Source organism: Felis catus, chromosome B1, assembly GCF_018350175.1.
Source record: "Felis catus isolate Fca126 chromosome B1, F.catus_Fca126_mat1.0, whole genome shotgun sequence".
NCBI lineage: Eukaryota > Metazoa > Chordata > Mammalia > Carnivora > Felidae > Felis > Felis catus.
In genome coordinates this window covers 43783319-43803137 of record NC_058371.1, presented here as the reverse complement: position 1 = coordinate 43803137, position 19819 = coordinate 43783319, and the positions used below count along the sequence as shown (strand labels likewise).

General features: G+C 43.7%; 1 protein-coding gene across 4 annotated transcripts in view; it reads left to right on the top strand.

Annotated features, from left to right (window-relative positions):
* Window positions 1-918: 918 nt before the first annotated feature.
* The window catches only part of PLEKHA2 (pleckstrin homology domain containing A2), a 72626-nt gene continuing 53725 nt past the window's right edge, over window positions 919-19819 (top strand). For 2 of the 4 annotated variants that reach the window (XM_023252583.2, XM_023252581.2), the window contains exons 1-2: window positions 15469-15611; window positions 15965-16059. The gene's annotated coding sequence lies outside the window, so the exon portion shown is untranslated. Of the gene's footprint in view, window positions 1107-15468; window positions 15612-15964; window positions 16060-19819 lie in introns of those variants that run through there. The other 2 variants (XM_019828543.3, XM_023252582.2) reach the window with 2 other exon arrangements.

The window sequence follows — 19819 nt, the reverse complement described above, 5'->3', positions numbered from 1 at the left end:
TAGAGGGCATATAACCATGACTAAGACATTCAGAGTTTAGTGGTAAGACAGACAGGTAAGTGAGCACACAGAATGTAACGTGATAAATGTACTTCATGCTTAGCAAATGTTAGTTTTGTGTCTACTGTATGTCAGGTACTATACAAGCACTTTCATTTTATTAATTCCTCCCCATATCATTGTGTGCTAGGCATTATTATACCTATTTTACTATAAGGAAACTGCTAAAATAAAGGAATATACAAATATTATGAAAACAAGATGTGAGACTGCTCTTTGGTGCCTCTCTGGTCAGGTAACCAGGGGTATGCTCTCCCTGGGCTCTGCAGCCCACTGTCTCCAGAATGGAAGACAGAGGCTCTGGTGAGCACAAAACATCTGCCTGAAGTTGACTCTTCAGCCTTGGGCATCACCCCTTCATCTCCTCCCTTCCCACTCCAGATCCAAGGAGAATGTCTTCTCCAGGACCTGAGGAAGAAAACAAGGTCCATGGGTTGGCAGCAGTGTTTCTGAGCACTGTCTTCAGCGTGGAAAAAATGAGAGAAAATAAGTTATGAAAAGCTTGAACTAAACCTGTCCCAAACCACAGGAAATTCTTAGATGTGCAGTCCTTTTCTCATTTTTTTTCCCTTTTCTTTTTTTGTCAATAACAAAAATGTACCAGAGTATTGAGACACTAGCTAAGGAATGGCCATGATGACAGCCGGTGGGGAAGGGGGAGGAGGAGGGGAGGTTAGGTCTAGAGAGATTTTTTAGAAAGGCAGATCAGCTGTTCCCCAGAGGAAAATCAAGGGGATCACGTGGGTAAATTGGGGAGAGGGACACGCGAGCGTGTGCACGCGTGTGCGCGCGTGCATACACACACACACACACACACACACACACACACACACACAAACTCTCTGAACTTAATCAGTTTTTAAAACTCTGTCTTTGAAACAGGAACTTGCCTTGGGTCTCCTGAAACCGAAAAACACAGCTCTTGCCTTCCTCCTGGAAGTCACCTTGTCCTTTGGAGCCTTCGCCTGCAGGAGGTGGCTTCCTGTGGCTGGTGAGAAGCTGGCTCCTTTTTGCAGAGTTCTTGTTCTTCCAAAACCAAGGGCGGGGTAAGTGGAGGCTGCAGACCCCTAGGGCCCCCTGGGCGGGGGGTTCCTCTCAGTTTGGTTACCTAAGGGTTAGATAAAGGAGGTTCTTTGTCGGGTGGGGGACACTCGGACTCCTACGTATGAAGAAAAGGAAGTGGGGGCGGGGTGCAGACAGATTTTGCCAAAATACAGATGGAGCCGACTAGATCCAGAACAATTCCCAAAGGAGGTCCTCCCACACCCACAGGAAGGCCCCCCCCCACCAAAAAAAAAAAGCTTGAAATTCAAATTATTTTAGTGCTTGGGAGATGAGAGGGGGGTGAGAGAAAGCAATGGTAGTAAATAGGAACAGAAGGGGGCAGAAAAAACAGGAAGGCTTGTCAGTATCTTTCCTAAGAAACAGCTCAGGAGAGCACCAAATATTAAAATAAATGTAGCTGGACTTGAGTAATACTTTTTATTATTTTTTTAAAAATTATTTTTAGACCGTAAAGGAGCATAGGCACAAATTTGATACATGTGGTTTCTGCCCCCAAAGAAACGGCTGCTCCCGCCTCTCCTTTTTTTAGCCTCTGTTTTTGAGACGACAGGACAGAGATGTTTTGCCCACACTGTACCCACACTCGTTCTGTTCCTCTCAAATGCGTTTCACTGCCCTGGTTTCCTCCAAAAGCTGTCCTTCTCTCATGAATGTTGTCGTGCTCTTGTTTCTGCCTCCCTTCTTGCTTTGGGTTAGAAGAGTGGAAACAATGTTGGGAGAGAAAGATGGACACCATGATGAGAAAGTGAGAGAACAGTAATTACATTTGAGAATTGGGTAGAGGGAGAAATAAAAGACCCTACTCCCTGGTGGAGGACTTGAGTCTTGCCTGGTCCTGGTTTTTGCCATTTCTTAAAGAGAATGGTTTGGATGAGACAGGGTTGCCAGAGAGATAGATACAGGATACCCAGTTAAATTTGAATTTCGGATAACCAGCAGATAAGTACCCCCAAAAGCTGACTTTACAGTTCGATGTATTTGAAGAAGTTCTTAAACTACCTTACTCCAGTGGTGTTTAAATGGTGGGTGCCTCTGGGGTAGATGGTTTTAGGGAATCCGTTTCGGAATCCGCCTGAGGTGAAGTGAGAGCCAGGTGTCACGTTGGGTCTCTTCTGCTCCCACTCCCCTGGCACACTAGCCCTTCTTCACTTCTAAAAAAGGAAAGAAAGGCATTTGTCCTAGATTGTAAAAGCCTCCAGGGGCCAGACAAGGAACAATTAGAAATATTTGTGTTTGTGTTGAGAAAGCAAAAGCCTTTTTGACTGAGATACCAATCATTTCACAAATTAGGTGGTTTCCAAGTTATCGTTTTCCGTAAAACTTGGAGAAAAACCTAACTGAGTTGACCGCTGATAGATCATCAGAATAATTTTTTTAAAACCGTCTTTATTTTTCAGAGCGGGTTTTGGGTTCACAGCAAAATTAAGCAGAAAGTACAAAGAGTTCCCACATACCCCTTGCCCTTATCCAGGCACAACCTCCCCCCATAGAATAATTATTGAAGGAAAGTTTCTAAGTGATATCTGACCTGTAAGGTGAAGGAATCCAAAGAATTGAATGACACTGCCAGATTTGGCCCTGCTGAAAAACAAATCTCAAGTTCCCTGGCAAAGGTGGACTGGCCACGGATCTTCATATAGGGTCTGTACTCATGAGCAAGCCAGTCATTCCAGGTGTGCCTCTGAAGCCATAAGCCTAGAAATATGTCCCTATTTTCCTTTCTTTTTGTCAGCCCTGGACATTGTCATGACAAAGCTCCTTGTGGCCCCATCTACTTATTCAAGTGAACAAGGTTTCTCAATGTTTACATTCATAAAAATGCGATGTGGGAAAATATTGGTGCTAGGCCTGTTCATTCTTGCAATAAGTAATATTAATTGATGGATATTTGAACTAATTACATATGTATGTAAATATATTCAAATCCATATAGGTAAAAATCCATCCTCATCCATTAGGAGAGAGAATTCTTACGAGGAGAATAATTTTCAATATTTTACTGTTTTATGTTTAATGATCAATAAAATACATATTTATCATGTTACTGATGATGGTAACAATGGCTTCGTCTCAGGAAGTGTTTTAATACCTTATGGTCACAGGATATTTTTTGAAATTGTAAAATCAATTTACACATGCATATTTGTTTCAAAAAAGATGATAGGGTAATCATTAAAAGATGTCCAAAGGATAGATATTCAAGTAATAAAAGATGTCATAAAAATATTTGGATGCAAATCTTTAACGGAAGTGGAATGAAGATACAGTTCGTGGAGGGAAGGGAATGACTTAACATTTCTGTTAAGGAACTTCGTGTTCATTTTGAAAAAAGAGTGATGGTGTCAAATTACTATGGTGCTTAGATTCTATTGGGTGCATTGAAAAGAGTGATATAACAGTTTTATTTTAAAACATTCGATGAAAACAATCTACAGACTACATCCCCTGCCAGCACTCAAACCACGAAAAGCTATAGATATCAACTTAAAATGTGTGAAGGGATATGTAGTTTTCAGCATTTTTAGGGGGTGTAAGGGAAGAAAAGTTTGAAGACGTCTGCTTTATATCATTTTCTTACTAACACTTCCGCTCAAAATATAGTAGTTACATTTCCAGATCCTTTACAACTTTGAACAACAAAAATCACAGGCACCATTCTACCTGCTGTTTCAGGGGTGCCGTTGTCCAAAGTTCTGTGTACCTCACTGTGCTGCTCATCTACTCTGAACTGAGTGGTAGTCATAGGGTCATGCACACGGGCTTAAATTGGAGAAACCAGAAATAAACCAGCCCCTCGACCTCACGGCTGAACTATTTCAAGAATACGCAGTTACGTTTCAGTGGCCATGATTTGACTCATGGCGCACTCAGTAACATATAATTACGAGCTGCCTTCAACAGACTTCTGCACTGCTTGCTTCTCACCTTCTGAATATAGAGGAACCACAGCAGCATTTTATGGTAACTGATTGAAATGATCTAACCAACCCTTCTGTGCGCCCTGTTATAGGAGAGTGACTTTCTCGAACACCAGCTGAGGTCCTGGAGTTTCTCCAAGTACCAAAACCTTGCTTTTTAAAAGGAAGACAGAAAAATGAATGGGAGCAGCCATGTGCCCCGATGACAGAGGAAACGCACATGTGGGAAACTATGGGCTAGGAATGGTAGCAGTTGAGGTAGGAGGGCAATGGAGCACTGCTTTTCATATCAGAACTAAAAACTAAATGTTAGTTCACCACAAATGGAGTACTGCCAGCCACAATATGTGAAAGTGTGCTTAACCAGTGTGTGGGCTTCGTGAGTAGTGGTGCCTCTGTTAATCTAGGGTCAAGAGGGATATGTTGCATCACAAGTGATTTTTAAAAATAGCTAGTATCTATTTAAGCATAAAACTCTCATTTTTTAAGCTTATAATTTTTCTCTTTAATTAAACGTCTTATTTTGAGTTAACTGTAGATTCACATGCAGTTGTAAGAAATAGTTCAGAGAGATCCTATGCACCCTTCATCCAGTTTCCCCCAGTGGTGGCACCTTGTAAACCATGGTACAATACAACAAGAATACTGACACTGATACAGCCAAGAAAGAACATTTCTATCAGCACAAGCGGCCCCTTGTTGCCCTTTTATAGCCCCACCCACTTCCCTCCTACTCCGCGCCTTTCTTGACCTCGCAATCACGTATTCGTTTCCCATTTCTATAATGTCATTTTAAAAATGTTATATAAACGGAATCAATATACAGTATGTAGCCTTTGAGGGACTGGCTTTTCTTCACTCAGCATACTTTTCTGAATATTCATCCTTTTTGTTGTGTATGTCAGTAGCTTGTTCCCTTTTATTGTTGAATAGTATTCCATCATATGGATCTAACACAGTTTAACTCTTCACCAGTTGAGGGACATTCAGGTTGTTTCCAGGTTTTGGCTATTATCAATAAAGTGGCTATAATCATTCATATACAGGTTTTTGTGTAAACATGTCTTCATTTCTCTAAGGCGAATGCCCAGCAGTACGATTATTGGATATATGATAATTGCATGTTTACTGTTTTAAGAAACCGCCAAACTGTTTTCCAGATGATCTATACCATTTTACTTTCCTACCAGCAATGTATCATGATCATTTCTCTTTGTCCTCACCAGCCACCACCTCACCAGACATTGCCACTGTTTTTTATTTTAGCCATTCTGGTAGGTGTGTAGTGCTATCTCATTGTGGTACTGTTTTTTGTTTTTGTATCTTTTGAAATTGTTTCCATTTTTATTGAGATATAATTGACATATAACATGGTATTAAAGTATACAACATTATATATATATATATATATATATATATATATATATATTTATTATGGTAACCACAATAAATTTAGTCAACATCCATCACCTCATGCAGCTACAAATTTTTCTGTGATGAGAAATTTTAAGATCTACTCTTCTGGCAAGTTTCAAATATACAATACAGGGTTGTTAGTTTAGCTCTAGGCACCATGCTATATATTATATTCCCAGAACTTATTTATAACTGGAAGTTTGTACCTTTTGACCATCTTCACCTGTTTCCTCCTACCCCAACTACTCTGTCTCTGGCAACCACCATATGCATGTGTGTGTGTGTGTGTGTGTGTGTGTGTGTGTGTGTGTATGTATTACAATATATATGCGTACGTATATATATCACATTTTCTTCATCTATTTATCCATCATTGGACATTCAGGTTATTTCCATTTCTTGGCTATTGTGAACAATGTTACAATGAACATGGGCTAGCTCATGCAGATAACCCTCTGAGGTAGTGATTTTGCTTCCTTTGAATATATACTCAGAAATGGAATACTGGATCATATGGTATTTCTATTTTTAATTTTTTGAGGAACCTCCACACTGTTTTCCATAGTGGCTGCCCTAATTTACATTTCCACTAAGAGTGCACCAAGTTTCCCTTTTCTCCACATCTTTGCCAACAATTGTTATCTTTTGTCTTTTTGATGATAGCCATTCTGATAGATGTGAGGTGATATCTCATCGTGGTTTTGTTTTGCATTTCCCTGCTGATGAATGATGTTGAGCATCTTTTCATATACCTCTTGGTTATTTGTATGTTATTTTTATAAAAATGTTTAATTTTTAATCAGGCTTTTGGTTTTGCTATTGAGTTGTGTGAGTTCTTTTTATATTTTGGATATTAACTCCTTATCAAATACGTGATTAGTTGTGGCACCTAGGTGGCTTAATTGGTTAAGAGTCCGACTCTTGATTTTGGGTCATGTTCATGGTATTGAACCCTGACTGGGCTCTGCCCTGACAGCGTGGAGCCTGCTTGGGATTCTTACCCTCTCTCTCTCTCTCTGTCTCTCTGTCTCTCTCTCTGTCTCTCTGTCTCTCTCTCTGTCTCTCTGCCCCTCCCCTGCTCATGCTCATTCATGCCCACACACTCTCTCTCAAAATAAATAAACATTTACAATATACATGATTAGCAAATATGTTCGCACATTCAGGAGGTTGCCTTTTCATTTTCTTGATTGTTTCTTTTGCTATGAAGAAGCTTTTTAGTTTGATGTAGTCCCACTTGTTTGTTTCTTTGTTTGTTTGTTTTGTTTTGTTTTGTTTTGTTTTGCTTTTGATGTCAAATCTAAAAACATCATTGCCAAGAGTAGTGCCAAAGAGCTTACCTATTATGTTTTCTCCTAGGAGTTTTATGGCTTAAAGTGTTCAGTGTTTTTAATTTTTGCAATTTTATTTTCACCAACTTTTTGCTTGTAAAGTTTTTTGTATGGGCATTAAATATTTTTAAAAATTTTGTATTATTAAACAAAAGATACATAATACACATGATACAACATTTAAAAAAGTAAGAGGGTATGAGTGAATCCTGCCTGCTCTTAACCACCTCCCTCAGAGGTGGTCTGCTCCCCACAGGCCACCACTCCTACCAGCAAAACTACATGGAACTTTCCACCTAAAATAAAGGCTCTGATCACAGTTTAACTACCTTTTCCTACCCCAAGGTCATCACCAGGAATGACAAAGATTGTCTTGAGCACATATAACTTCTGGGAATTCTTTTTTTTTTTTTTTTAATGTGTATTCATTTTTGAGAGAGACAGAGAGACAGAGCATGAGTGGGGAGGGGCAGAGAGAGACGGAGACACAGAATGGGCTCAAACCCATGAACTATGAGATCATGACCTGAGCTGAAGTCAGACACTTAACTGACTGAGCCACCCAGGCACCCCAACTTCTGGGAATTCTTAACTTTTCTTTCCCCTCCTTTGTTGTCAGCTAATCCATTTACAGACATAGGAATGAATGGAATAAAATAATTTCCTTCTCCATCCTGCTCCTCCTCCGTCTCTAATATTGTCTCCTTTCTCCTGCTGTTTCTAATCTTCTGAGGACTAGAAAACCACATAACTGAACCTTTAGTAAGCAAGGCTAAGAAAGGCTCTCCTTAATACAGGGACTTTGGCTACAAAGAGGCCCCTTCCCTCTTGTTTTCTGTGTTTGGAATTCCACTCTGGAGACTCAAGTTGCCAGAAGGGTGACCTCCAGATCAGTGCCAAATCCCCTATATGTCTTTTCAGCAAGACTGTGACATCTTTTGTCATCAGATGCTGGAGGGTGCATTTGACTATTTATCCAATTAGAACATTCACAGCATCATTAAGTATTAGGTGTAAGGATAAATTTGGCTTGTTATTATTTAATTACTAAATAAAGAAGTTAGGCTGGACCAGGCTTAATTCTCCAGCCTAGTGTTATACTTAGTTTTAATATAGTTTGATAGACATGTGAAGTCATCATAGATACTATGATGAAATTTGGAAGAAGACCCTTGAGCAAATTACCTGTTTCCAGTGAATCATAATGAGTTTCACTAGATCTCAGGGTTTAGGTTGGTAATCAGTTTCTGTATATCTTTTCCAGAGGCAGGAATTTTAATGTGAATGGAATAAAATTGGCTACAATGCTTTTGAAAAATGTATCCACAGACTGACAAGTATTTTTAATTTGAGGATAAAGTTAGTTCTATGGTTTTTTTCTTTTGATTTACTTTTTAGTTTTTAAAAGTTTATTTATTTATTTTGAGAGAGAGAGAGAAAGAGAGAGTGTGAACAGGGGAGATGCAGAGAGAGAGAGGGAGAGAGAGACTCCCAAGCAGGCTCTGTGCTATCAGTGTGGAGCCTAACTCAGGCTCCATCTCACCAACAGTGAGATCATGATCTGAGCTGAAATCAAGAGTCAGATGCTTGACCAACAAAGCCACCCAGGCGTCTCAGTTATATGGTTTTTAAGTCACAAAGCAGCTATGAGATCTCTGAGGTAATTTTATTTATTTTTTAAAAATGTTTATTTATTTATTTTGAGAGAGAGAGTGAGCAGGTAGATCTGTGCTGTCAGCACAGATCCTGATGCAGGGCTTGAACTCACAAACCATGAGATCATGACCTGAGCCAAAATCAACCAACTGAGCCACCCAGGTGCCCCTCTAAGGTACTTTTAAATTAAAATATATTTATCTACTTTTAAACCTAATATTTTTTTCTAATAACAAAATACTATGAGCTTATTAAAGAATACTTGGAAAATTCACCAATACAAAAATTTTTAAAAGTCACCTGTAAACCTAACTCAGATAATTACTTTTAACACTTTTAGTATATCCCTGCAAAACTGAATTTTTTTTTATTAAACACACACACACACTGGTTATCTCTGGAGAGGAGAGTAGTGTTTGGGGCACATGAGCAGAAGAAATATTTGTTCATACTTACTCTTTTGTACCTTCTGAACTTTGTACTGTGTGTATATATTTCCTATTAACAAAATAATGGAAGGACATAAATTCACATTCAAATATCCTTTGTGCTTTCTTGTTGTTTTGTAATAACCAGCTTGTGTTAAGAACCACTGATACAAAAGTCTGCCCACTTCACTGACTACCATAGGCATCTCTTGGAATAAACTGGATAAAGTTTATTCCAGTTAATGACTTTGACTATATTCACCCACAAGTATTTGCTAATAGCAGCCCCTCCGTAGGCTCATTGTCGAGGAAATGAATTATGTAACTGCTCTAAGCAAATATAAAGTTAACTGTAGTGTTAAATATGGTCATGGATACAAAGCTAACGTATCTATTCATTCTCTCTTTCTGATTCTATGGGTCCAATTCCTCCCATATAATCACAGGGCATCTCTAGGGATGCAGGAATCCCAGCAGGGCACTGCACTTATTCAAACTGACAGAAAAACAATGCCATCAGCATGAATCAATAGGAGTGGTGCATTTGGCCAGCAGACTGTTATTTCTGGGGAGAGGATGTACAATCAGTTTTGAGGTTTATTAGTGTCAGATTTAGCTGTATAGCAATATTTTCCCAACTTTGTTACTAGGAAATAGCCCTTTTGGCCTGTGTATGTATGCATTGCATGTATATATGTATGTATACATATGTGAAACAAAAATACTACAGACTGGATGGCTTAAACAACAGAAATGTATTTTCTCCCAGTTCTGGAGGCTGAAGTCTGAGATCAGTTGGCCAGCATGTTTGTGTTCTGGAGAGAACTCTCCTCCTGGCTTGCAAATGGTCGTTTCCATGCTGTGTGTTCACATGGCCTTTCTTTGGTGCACACAGAGAGATCTCTTCTTCTTATAAGGTGACCAGTCTATAGGATTCGGGCCTCACCCTTATGACCTCATTTAACCTGAATTACCTGCTAGAAGCACTGTCTCCAAACAAAATCACATTGTCAGGTCTTCAACATATGATTTTTTGGTGGTGGTGGAGGGGGACACATAATTCAGTATTTATATATTTATATTTTACAAGTTTAATTTTATATACAAACTTTTAAGTGTTCCACCAAAGTTTTATCTTTTTTGAATTTACTTTATTACCGCCCTTTACTGTTGTTTCCCTTATCCTATAAACAGAAATTGCCAAAGCTTCTTCCATTGCCCATTTCTCCTATTCTCCAGGTTCTGAGAGTTTGAGCTAAGAGATAACCCTGGGTGCTGGGTAGGGTTCATCTTTCTCCTTAAAACCTGAATTCTTCCATCTGTAAAATGAGATTAATAATCTCTAATCCTGTGAAAGGGAAAAGAAGGAATAGTTAATAATTTACCGTATAATGTTAACTCTTTGTAATAAAAGTTTCAAAATGAAATGCAAAGATCTTAATCCAAAGGTACCATACTGATTTTTTAAGTGTAACAGACAAACTCAGCGCTTGCTATGTACCTTAGAAACATTAACTCACTCAACAACAATGGTATGAGATAGGTTATCTATTATGACCACCTTCCCCATTTTATGGAAACACAGAGAAGTAAAATAACTGGTCATGCCTTTGCAGCTAATTAGTGACAGTCAGGAGGCAAATCCTGGCGCTAGAGTCCAGTGACTACCCCAGTCACTATGAAATTGCTGCTTATTCACTGCTAATTGTGTCATTTCCTGGCTCAAAAACCTTCAGGGACTCTTGATGCCTAAAATAATAAATACAACTCATTAGTTTAGCAATGAAGACCCTCCAGCTACTTTTCTTTCCCATTTTGTTTCCCATGAAAATGCTTCATCTCCCTACTGTGCTCCAGCTGAACTGGACTACCCATACTTCTCCAAATTGATCCCATGCATTCTTGCTTCTGTGCCTTGCCCTTGATGCAGTCTTTACCTGGGGCCCACCTGTTCTCAGCCCCTCTGCACCTTCTATGTCTTCCTTTCCCTTCAACATCCTTCCATACTGCCATCTCCTTTATGCATTTTCTCCTGCACCTCTCAACCCCAGCTGGTTGTGATTTTTCCCACAGAATTTTATCTCCCCTCGTCAATCTGTGTATACAAGTTTCTGGCTTTTATAATAGTTATTTATGTATATGTTGTACTGTCTCCTTGTATATTCCCTCCTTATTTCCGTATATTTCTGTATATTTCCTCCCAACTTTTTTTTTTTAACATTTATTTATTATTGAGAGAGAGAGACAGACCATGAGCAGGGGAGGGGCAGAGGGAGAGGGAGACACAGAATCCAAAGCAGGCTCCAGGCTCTGAGATGTCAGCACAGAGCCCAATGTGGGGCTCGAACTCATGAACTTCGAGATCATGACCTGAGCCACCCAAGCGCCCCTCCTCCCAACTTTAAGGATGGGTTCCTTGAGGGCTACAATATACTTTCTCATAGAGCTTTAAAAATTTTTTTTTATTAAAGTCTTAAATCATTATTTGTTTTTTTTTGACAATCAAATGTATGCATGCTTATTGCAAAAAATTAAACATTACAGAACTACATCTCTTAGAAAGTGAGATACACTATTATAATCCCTCCTCCCCCACCCTAAGAGAACTGTGGTTAACAGTTTGGAATGTAGTCTTCTACACTTTCTTCATATAATAAACATGTGTAATTTTTATTTACAGAAATTGGACTATACCATACAGACAGCTCTGTACCTTTTTTCCACTTAAAATATTTAGCATTTTTCATATATTTCATAAAGAGGTACACCTCATTCTTTTTTAACAGCTGCATAGCATGGGATTGTATGGATGTACCAGTATTTACCTGTTCAATCCGTGTTGATGAGCATGAGGGTGATTTCCAATTATCAACATTATGAACAATACTGCAGTGAGTATGTATGTATATATTTCATATGTATACACGGCATATGGACACATACACATATACTCCCTATATACTGTATATGTCTCCAGATGACTTTCAATAGCACATATCTTTGGACATGAAATTGCTAGGTGAAATGGAATGGAGGTTCTAAATGTTGACAGTTATCAACAATGTGGTTGGGAAGAGTCTTGTGTTATGTCTTTCTGTACCCTTCACAAGCTCAGTGGTTAAGAGGGCAGGCTCTGGCTTCAGGCCGCACAGGTTTGTATCTAGTCTGGGTCTCTATGCCTTAGTCATCTTATCTCTGAGAACACAATAGGACCTTGCTCCCAGTTAAGACTTAAGTGAGATAATCCAGGTAAAACAATTAGCATTTAGCAAGTACCTGAATAATAAGTAAATGCAAGATACACGGTGGGAGGAAAAATGGTAATAGGTTCAGATAATTGTTTGTTGAATGAATAGGACTGAAGAGGACAACAGTTAGTTTGAATAATCTTTTTGGAAATGGATGGTACTTCGCTATGGAAACTAATAGTAACTATTTATGAAATGTCCAGCTAGCATTAGAGTTGTAATGGCCTTGGAGAAATTTATCTCTGTGCAAAATTAACTGGCCTGAACCAGGATCAACCAATGACCTTGGCTTTTTGAGTCTCACACTTTCCCCAATGGAACTAATGGGCCCTGGCTGCAGCCTGGTACCTTATGTAATGTGTATCTTTAAGGACAGAAAACAATGCATTTGCCCAGAGGGTGTGCTGGCTTACCACTGAAGGTTATTAGGCCATCTAGTTACCCAGCTATTAATATTGAAAAGAAATAGAAAATGCATAAATAAATGGCTAGAGTACAAGTGTACTGTTTATAGATTCTTGGGTTCTGGGCCAGAAGTCTCCATCTTCATGGAAAGGTTCCTATACCAATAATAGATGATTCTGGGGGTAGTCAACCCTGGGTTCTAGAACCAACTCTGCCTCTAATTAGCTGCAAAACCTTGAGCAAGTTGTTGAAACTCATCTTGCTGACACAATGAGGGGACTGAAATAGCTGATGCGAAAGGTCCTTTTTTGACATTCCTTTCCCCACAGGCGGTTACATTTTCAGACATCAGGACTATTTATTGCACCGAAAAAACATGAATAAAATCAGGTAATGGAAGTATTCTTTAAATGTCCAGGTCAAGAGATGGCAAAGGGGCCAGAGCAGGGCACAGATTCAACTGACACCTGCTCTGTGGTGCCCACTACAGGAGGAGGTGGGGGGTGTCCATTGAGAAAGCGCCCAGAAATCTAGGAATAAGGGAGTGGAATCGGGGCAGAAATTGTAGTCTAACTGGGGCCAGGTTTTGGCCAGGGGCAAATGTGGTGGTAAATGGGGCTTGCTCCCAGTGAAATACGAGCATCACCCAAAGTACATTGATGACCCTCGTTCTAGTCCAGTGTATTCTTGCTTCTGTCCAGTAAATTGTACCCGTCTTCTCAGGCTCATTTCAAAGTCCATCTCCTTTTTGATACAAGTCCCCTTTTTACCTCTCCCCCCAGATGTCTTGTTCCTCTAAAGACTGACTGTACTTATTCTCTGTGCCATTTTCAGGGCACTTCCATGAGGGATATGAGGCCGCCTCAGCCTTCAAGTGACACTTGTATCCTTCTAATGAGACCCAAGGCCTTTGGCTCCCTTTGCTTACCAGGCATCCAATACAGTAGTGCACAGAAAATATTTGCGGCTCTGTGATTGAGTGACTCAGGCAGGCCCCATGGGGAGTAGAGTTTTATGGGTTTTAATATGAACCATACCATGGAATCTGAGACTTTTACCTCATTGCTCATACTGGAAACAGTCAGTTCCAGTCAGATTTGCTTGGCGCTGGGTGGAATTTTGTTACTTTTCACAATGAAAACCATAATCTAATTTTTAAATAAAAAAACATTTACATAACACCTACTTCATGTACCACAGTAATCTAAACAGTACAAAAGTTAACTCAATTTACTTTTCATAACGACCCAGATAGGAACTGAGGCACAGAAATGTCATTTGCCCAGAGATCAAAGCTAATAAGTGGCAGAGCTGGGATTCAAACCCAGTCCATCTGGTTCCAGAGAACATGCTCCTTAAGACGCTATGCTGCCTGAAACCTATGAGTAGCAAAAATCTTCACGAGCAGAAAAAAATGGACGTTGATATATTTATTTCAAAGGAAATGTTTTTTTCCTTGTGTCCCCCCTTCCTCATTCGAAGCAAAATGCTGTAATGCAAAAAGTCTTTCCTTCCTTCCTTCCTTCCTTCCTTCCTTCCTTCCTTCCTTCCTTCCTTCCTTCCTTCCTTTCTTTTTCTTTCTTTCTTTTCACACCTGAGAGAGCAGGCAGCTAATTTTTGCTTTGGCAATCAAAATGGAAGAGGAAACTTGTGTGGTTTCATCACTGGTGCTTTCGGGGTGTGTGCTGCTACCTCCCTCCGGCTCCAGGTCCCCTGCTCCCAGGCTTTGTTGCCTCAGCTCCTGGAGACTTTTCAGCATGCCTTTCCCCCGTATCAGTGGGATGTGGACCAGCCTTTCCATCCCTCCCGCACAGCCAGTCCCTGTGCCCGAGCCTCTTGAGGCTCTTCCTTTGTCCGCTTCTCCCTCAAAGCCTCAACCCGCCCGCATCAGAATCCCCAGAAGCAGCATCTCCCCGTCCTCCATCCCAAGGGTGAATCCACTACGTGTCCATGTTTCCGATGTCTTGCGCCTCACTTTCTGTATATGTAAATGATCTCCCCTTGTGGGAGGCCGGCGTCAGAACCTGACAGACCTGCCACTGATAGACTGTGGGACCCAGGGCAGATTACTTAACGTCTCTGAGTCTCGGTTTCCTCATCGTGAACGGGATTGAGATCCATAGGGTTGCCGTGTGGACCAAGTGAGATAATTCAGGGGCTGCACCGGCACACAGTAATTTTCTTAGGTTCCCCTTGGCATTATTTACTTAACGCATGCTTGTCTATTTTCCTTCTTTTTTTTTTTTTCCAGAGCACCCTCCCGCTCTGAGGGCAGGAAAGGCGACTTTGCGTCGTTACACTCTGATAAAGTCCCCATACCCCTCGTTAAAAACGTCCGGTGCCACTGGGCTTTTCCGGCACATTCATGACAATCCAGAAGAATCGCTTCTTCTTCTCACCCCAACCCTAAACTTTCACCCTGAGGCCCCAGAAAGGCTAAGGGCTCCCGATCCGAGGGAGGCCCGGCTGAAGTCGCGGGGTGGGGCTCTGGGAAGAAGAAACGGGGTTCAAGAGGGAGCCCGCGCTGCGGCTCGCCTCCCTCCTTCAAGGATGCCCTCAGCCCCGGGCCCCCGTTCGGCTCCGGACACCTGCTGCCCGGGGCTCGGCGTCGGAGGCAGTCCTCCTCCGCGCGGCCGTCTCCGCGGCCCGGGTCCCACCTGCGCGGCCGCCGACCCCGGCGAGGTGGTCCCGGCCCGCGCCTGGCGCGCGGCCACCAGGGCAGCCTCCCGGGCGCCCCGCCCCCGCCTCCTCCGCGCAGCCCGCGGCGCCCGGCCGCGCCCCCTCCCACCCCACGGCGCCCCGGCACCCCTCTCCTCCCCCGGCGGGCTCGGCGGAGCATTGTACTCACATCCGGGGCTGGGTTTTGCTTTAATGCGAAACGTAATTAACCCGGAAAAAAGAGCCGAGAGACAAGAGAGAAGGAGGGGTGGGGGTGGGGGGAGAAGAGCGAGAGGAGCGAGAGGCACCGAGAGTTTGGCAGCGAGATAAAGAAATCCCCCGAGAGCGACGGCCCGGCCGGCCGGAGCGGCGCGTCCCACCCCGATGTAAACCACCCTGCCCGAGCCCCGGCCGCCGCACGGCGGGGTAAGTGGGGCGCCCTGGCGGGTCCGGGAGCAGAGAGGCGCAGAGGGGCGCGCGGGGGCCGGCGGGGCTGCGGAGCAGGGGGAGCAGGAACGCGGGCGGGGGCGCCGAGGGCGCGCAGGCGGGGGCTGGGTGCGCCTGTCCTGGTGGCTGACGGCGAAGGGAAAGGTCGCCGTGGCCCGTGGGCGCCTCCGGCAGCCCCCGGGAAACCCCTGAGGGCAGCCCCTCCTCCATTTTTCTGGAGCATCCGGGGTGGCCAAGGTCGCCACCGCCAGGGGTCGGGCTGCGGGGGTGGGGCCGCGCGGAGGGGGGTGGGGGCGGGTGTTCTGCTGAGCTGCATTTTCTCACGTTTGCAGCGGCGAAACTTCTCTGCGGGTTCTGGCGCTGGAGCACCGGCCTCGCAACGACTGCCCGGGCTGCGGGTAGGGGAGGAAAGCGGAGAACGTCCCAGGCAAGTCCCGTGGGCTCGGACTGGGCCAAGGATCCTCATTTTTCTCTTCCCCTATTACCTTATTACGTGACAGGCCTACAGTGCTCCCCTAGGGAGATCCCTTCCTTTCCACTGGGTCCAGCTCGGGCCCTCGGGCTTCTGGAACTCCAGGCTGTGGGGGTGACTTGAAGGAAAACTGTCCTAAGATCCAAGTTCGGTGCCAGATTGGGAAAGCACCCTCGAGAGAGCTGTCTCTGGCTCTCACTAACTTCTTCCTCACCTTACACGCTTCCCTTTTCTGCTCTAGTTCTGAAGACTGTTACTTCATCAAATTAACAACAAAAAAATAACAAAACCCCAAACCAAAAGAAAAAAAAAAACAGATAAAGGAGGAGGAAAGGGAAAAAAGAGGCCGTGCAGGAAGGAAAAGTGTACAGGCACCTCCAGAGAGGAGGCGCGGCAGGGCCACCTCCACTTGGGCCTTACACATCTCCTCCCCCAGGCCAGCCCTCCCCCACACCCCCAGCCTTTTGCCTGAAAGTTTCCTTCCTTCTTAGCGAGTTTGGGTTCAAGCCGAATCTCCCCCCTCTAACTCCGTCTCCCGTTCCTCCTCTTTGCTTTCTTTAGGACTCCAAATGGTTTTTTTTTTTTTTTTTTTTTTTTTTTTCAGAGGAGAGTAAACAGCAGAAAGAGGGAGGGGAAAGCATTTTACCAGGACACCAGCTGTGGCTCTTGGAGGCACCTCAGCCCGCTGAGTGGTGGTTTGCACTGGGGCTGAAGTTCCGAAATTGTACTCCTGTTCCTAATATATCTAAGTCAGCCCCCTTTTCCCTCCTTTCTGGAGCTTCATCGTTTTTCTTTGGTGTCAAAGCCTTCAGAAACAGTAAAGCCAGAAGTCTTGAAAGAATAGAAGTGTTTGTGTTCTGTTTCACGGTTGCACTCAGTTGACATTTAATGGATAGTAAGGATAGGAAAGACAGGAACTAAACCCAGCCTCTGTCTTCAGGGAGCTTGCAGTCTGATGGAGGACGCAGGCTGTACATGAGTGCCTAAAATAGAGATCCGGGGTGCTTTGAGAAACCAGAAGAGGCTTTTTAAAAAGCATCCTCATTTCAGATACTTGTCTTCTCCATGTGTGCCGGTTGAACACACAATGACTTTCGCCATACGTTGGGCAGCCCAATGTATGACATCTCCTGGGTGTTAAGCCAAATGTTTGTTGAATGAATGAATGGATGAATGAATGGCTGCAGGTACATGAATTGCTTGCACCTGTCCAGTTGGAAGGGAAAAGAACAGTGTGGCAGTAACTCAATCCTGTAGAGATTTGGTTCACCAAGCTGGCGCATGAGGGTTTCCTCTGATGTTGCCTTTAGACCTTGTCTCCTATTTCTAAGCCTTTCTACAGGGTGTCTGTGACGCCCCTGGTGGTGTTCCAGCTAGCTAATGATGGGAGCCCTGCTCACCTCACAGATGGGGGTAATTAATCACCTAGGTTTGATTTGGAAACCGGCTGCTCCTTGGTAGAGAGTTTGCAAGCCCGTCTTTTCCCTTGTCGGTGCTTTCTTCTCTCTTCTGTATAAGGAAGTAGGGCCTGCATCTTGTCATCCTAGTGAGCCGAACCATATTGCGCTCGGTATTTTAGCAACGTTAAAATAAATCCTGGAGACATGCAGGTTTTGGTTGATGCCTACCTCTAGAGAGCTTCTGTGAAAGTGGGACGGGAGAAGTATTAGTTGTATCAGTCATATCGTCCCGAACAGCCAGCCCTCCTGCTTGCTTGCTGGGTGTTTGCTAAAAGTGCTGGAACACTGTGAAGTAGCTCCAAACAGCAGGAGCATGGTCTTCATTGTGTGCACCCGGCTGGCACTTCATTGATTTCCTCTCTTCATGAGGCCGGTGGACAGGTGGGGGATGCCCCTGTCAAAAGGCTGGAGTGCCTCAAGTTGGATCTTGCTGTGCGCCACAGTGCAGTAAATACTTCTGATTCAGTGAAGTTACTGTGGCTTATTCTGGCCCATGTAGTCCCGGGCTTGGAAAAGAGCGTCCGGGTGCTGGTACACTGGACTTCCCCACCTCTTCTGTCTTCCTACTGTGAGCAGTCTCGGTCGCCTTACTTTCAGTTTTCCATCTGTCTTAGTGAGTTGGATAGGACTCCTGCAATCTAATCTGTTAGGCTTTGGAAAGGAAGGAAGCAGAGCAAATATTGTAGTGTGACAGCCTATGGGGAGAGGAGAATCCTAGCCCTGCCCAGTATAAGCCCATCACTGAGCCAGGGAATGGGACAGGGTGGGGAGATAGGGCTGCTGAGAGGTGGGAGGGATGGGGTCCCTTCCTTCCTGTTCCAGGAGCGGGTGCAGCGGGACCATAACTGGAAGACTCCATTGACCTTTATTCCGAATCTTGGGTTGCTCCCCTCTCCCCTCCCCTGGCCCCTGCTGTGAAGCCCATCCAACCTTTTAGGCTTTATACTTTATCTCCTTTGTGAAAGCCCCTTCTCTGTTGACTGAAGTGACTGGAGAGGATTAAAAGCTGAATCGAGCTCTTTCACTGTGGAGGTCACAGCCTGCTGAGGCAGGAGCTCCTAACACTGCCCAGTGTGGGCAAAAGGCTTTCAGCGTTGGGCTTGTGGTGTGCCTTTCTGCCCACAGAGGCTGGCAGCTGAGATAAAGAGGGTGGGAAGCTAGGTCCACTTGTCCTTACACTCTTGAGAAACACTGTAGTTAAAGGGCAAAGGCCAGGATTCGCTGCCCCATCAGCTAGGACTTAAATTTGGCCATCTAGTTGCAAAGGGGCTCTCTCTCCCCCCTTGTGATGCTTCTGTAGGCGGAGCGGGGAGGCAGGGTGGAGTCCTTTCCCTGGAACCTGATCTTCGAGGGCTTGGGTGGTTAACTTTCAGGGTAGCCTGGCCAAGATGGAGTCTGTGGATCTCTTGGATTGTTTCTTTAAATTCTCCTGAAGAATTTTAGAGATGTAAACTACGATGGTTCTTGGAGTAGAGGGAACAGTAAGGGAGGTTTATGCCTTTCTTTGAGGGGGATCCCTTTCTCTTGACATTTGCTTGTTGATATTGGAGGGGTAGAGACGGCCCGTGCAGCTGCCTGCCCTGTAATAAGCAGCTCGGCGGTAGTAATGGTAACCGCATACTACTTGTCAGGCACTTCACACACATGCACACGCATCATAACAACATTTAAGCAGTGCTTACTCTTTACCAGAACTCCTGTTAAGCACTTTCACGCGTTATTTTATTTAATCCTCACGGCCACCTTTGAAGTAGGTAAAGCGATTCTCTCCATTTTGCAGATGAGGAGAAGAGTTCAGTGGAGTCTGTCTGACTCTAAAATACGTGCTCTTTCACTTCACTCTCCCACATTGATGGACAACTGAAATCAGCATGCCCTTTTTAATGGTCACCTTCGTGCAAGAGTTTAGTCAAATGCACTGGTACTGGTCGTCGTCACCTGCACATCCTCTTAGCCACACCCAGTCCCTCCTCCTCCCCACCTTCTCTTTAGACAGGCTGAGGCCATTCACAGTTTCCCCTGGCACTTTGCAAAAAGGCTAGTAGACAGAAGTAATGATGTTGCCTTTTCATTTTTCTACTGCCTGTGTTTTAGCGGGTCAAGTTTTAAATGAAGATTTCAGCTCCCGATTCCTGTTAGGAAACTCTGCAGTGAAAACTGAAATAATTGTGTCTTCTAAGTGGGTGGGGGAGGGGACTGCCACACTTCTGAAAATTGTTAGATCTCCATTTTTATTGGCTAACTTATAAACCAGG